The sequence below is a fragment of the Orycteropus afer genome, unplaced genomic scaffold (assembly GCF_000298275.1).
Source record: "Orycteropus afer afer isolate SDZICR_OR568_19922 unplaced genomic scaffold, OryAfe1.0 scaffold00096, whole genome shotgun sequence".
NCBI classification, from domain to species: domain Eukaryota; kingdom Metazoa; phylum Chordata; class Mammalia; order Tubulidentata; family Orycteropodidae; genus Orycteropus; species Orycteropus afer.
Window position 1 is genome coordinate 1369713 of NW_006921683.1, and position 3339 is coordinate 1373051.

The following is a 3339-nucleotide window of genomic DNA, read 5'->3' on the forward strand; positions in this document are numbered from 1 at the left end:
ATAACAAATGATGCTGGTAAAATTGTGTATCTATTCACAGAAAAACAAAACAAGACCCACACCTCACTCCATACACAAAAACAAACTCAAGTTGGATCAAAGAATTAAATGTAAAACCCCAAACTATAAAGCTCATCAAAGATAAAATAGGGACAAATCTAGGGGCCCTAATTTATGATGTAAATAGACTATCAGCATAACCCAGAATGCACAGAAGTTCGAAGAGAAGCTAGATGACTGGGACTTTTTAAAAAAGTCTTATGTGCATCTAAAGACTTCTCCAAAAGGGTAAAAAGAGAACCTACACATTTGGAAAAAAATATTTGTCTATGACGTAATTGACAAAAGACTTATCTCCAAAATTTATAGAAAACTTCAATACCTCAACACCAAAAAGACAAATAAGCCAATTCAAAAATGAGCAAGGAACTTAAATAGACACTTCACTAAAGATCATATGCTGACAGCCAACAAACACATGAGGAAATGCTCATGATCATTAGCCATTGTTGTTGTTGTTATGTGCCATCGAGACCCGACTCATAGCGGTTTCCGAGGCAGTATCACTACGGAAGTAGATTGCCCCATCTTCCTTCTGAGGAGTGCCTGGTGGGTTTGAACTGTCAGCGTTATGGTTAGCAGTCAAGTGCCTTAGCCATGCAAATCAAAACAACAATGAGATATCATCTCACTCTAGCAATAATAGCAAAGTTCAACAAGACAGAAAATAACAAAAGCTGGTGAGGTTGCAGAGAGATTGGAACTCTCATATACTGCTGATGGTACTACAAAATAGTACAACCATTATGCAAAATGGTATGGCATTACCTTAAAAAACTGAAAATAGAAATACCATTTGATCCAGCAATTCCTTTACTAGGACTATGTCCTAAAGAGGTGAAAGACAGTACACAGACATATTCACACCCATGTTCATCGCAACATAATTCACTATAGAAAAGACATGGAAACAACCTAAATGCCCAGATGAATGGATTACCAAACTATGGTACATTCACACAATGAAATACTATGCTACGTTAAAGAATAATGATAAATACATGAATCCTCTCACAACATGGATGAATTTGGAGGACATTATGCTGAGTGAAATAAGTCAATTGCAGAAGGACAAATATTGTATGAGCCCACTATTGTAAAAAGTCAAAGAAAGGTTTACTTAGGGAAGGAAATTTGCTTTGTAGGTTACTGGGGTTGGGAGTGAAGGGGAGGGAAAAATTCAGACTAGTTGGGGGTCACATGTTGATTTGAGTGAGGGGAGGGATTGTATGGAAAGAGTCTGTGACCAGCATGATTACATTGGGGAAAGGAAGGACACTAAAACATGCACATAAGATAAAGACAACAGAGGCAAATAATAGTGTATGCACAATATTGTATTACCACTAACACAAAACCAGGCTACAGATAAATGCATAGAAAAGTGAGGAGATCAGATGTGGGTCTGCAAACAGGAATACACCCTAGTCTAAGAGTAGATTTAGCTGAAGATAATCTTACATATGCACTTGTGCTACAAAACTAGCCACAAAAGCAACAGAAGGCAGAGTTGGAATAACCTCTCAAAGACAACCATATACCTTGAGAGAATCACTGGGCTTGTCTACCCAGGACCATAGTCTCTAGGGGCACCAAGCTCAATTGGCAAAACATAGTACATAAAAATCTTGTTCCACAACCTACTTTGGTGAGTAGCAATCTGGGGTCTTAAAAACTTTTGAGCAGCTATCTAAGATGCAACTCTTGGTCTCCTCTCATCTGAAGCAAAGAAGAGTGAAAAAAATCAAAGGCATCTGGAAACATTTAGTCCAAGGACATGATGGACCCCGAGACCAAAAGAATTAGATGGTGCCTGGCTACTAATGCCAACTACTTGGAAAGGGCTCAAACCTGGAGATCGTGGACAGAGTGGAAGGAAAAATGTGCAACAAAATACAGAAACACAAAAATGTCCAGAATTACTTGCGGATAGAGTCTGGTAGAACCACTGAGACTAGGGCCCTGGGTTACCCTTTGAGTCTAGAAATGGACTCACATCCATGGATTGGCTTACAGCTCAACAGTAGAAAGACCTACATGCAGAACACCTACCCCAGGGCAATGCGTCCACCTACTGTAAGGAGATGCAGCCCTTAGATCAATCAGCTATGAAACACCAAAGGGGCAGCATCCAGATAGATGAAAAACTGGACAGACAGGAATGCATAGTTAAGAAGGGCTCTGGGAGCAGGTAGTCACAGGAACAGGAGGGGAGGAGAGGTTCTTATGGTTGGGATGGTAATTGGGCTGTGAAATCAAATGGAGATTAACTATTAAATTTGCACCCAAAACACAATAAAGACTGAAGTTGTCAAAGATTTCATATTACTTGGATCCAAAATCAACACCCCTGGAAGCAGCAGTTAAGAGATCAGACATCATATTGCATTGGGCAAATCTGTTGTGAAAGATTTCTTTAAAGTGTAGAAGAGCAAGAATATCACTTTGAAGACTAAAGTGCATGTTACCCAAGGCATGGTATTTTCCATCACCTCACATGCATTTGAAAGCTAGGCAATGAATAAGGAAGACTGAAGAAGAGTTGATGCCTTTGAATTTTGTGGTGTTGGCAAAGAATATTGAAAATACCATGGCCTGCCAGAAGAATGAACAAATCTGTCCTGGAAAAAGTGTAGCCAGAATTCTCTGGAAGTGAGAATGGCCAGACTTCATCTCACCTACTTTGATCATGTTGTCAAATGGGACCAGTCCCTGGGGAAGGATATCATGCTTGGTGAAAAGTAGTGGATCAATGGAAAAGGGGAAGACCCTCAATGAGGTGGCTTTACACAGAGGCTGCAATGAAGGGATCAAGCATAGCAAGGATTGTGAGGATGTCAAAGGACCCAGGCAGTGTTTTGTTCTGTTGTACATAGGGTCACTCATGAGTTGGAGTAGACTTGATGGCATCTAACAAGAGTAAGCTCTGTTGTAGAACACCTCCATGAATAGATAAACCTTAGCATGTATCATTGCCTATAAGAATAAATATGTAAATCTTTTAACAGTTTCGATAGAAGGAGAAGAGAAAGATTACCTTTGGTTATTAACATCAACTCATCCTTAAGTCCTTGTTGAAACTGCACATGTTTAGGGAAATTTTCCCAACCACCATAGATTAGGGTAGGACTCATAGTACTTATGTTTCTTATTAGTAGTCCTCATCACATTTTCACATGTTTGTTTAATGTCTTTCTTCCCTATGAATATATATATATATATGTTGTTGTTGTTGTTGTTGTTATGTGCCGTCGAGTCGGCCCCAACTCATAGCGACCC

General features: G+C 39.5%; 1 protein-coding gene across 1 annotated transcript in view; it reads left to right on the forward strand.

The window, feature by feature from the left end:
* The window catches only part of RYR2 (ryanodine receptor 2), a 1099979-nt gene that overhangs the window by 951615 nt on the left and 145025 nt on the right, over positions 1 to 3339 (forward strand). The window lies entirely within an intron of this gene.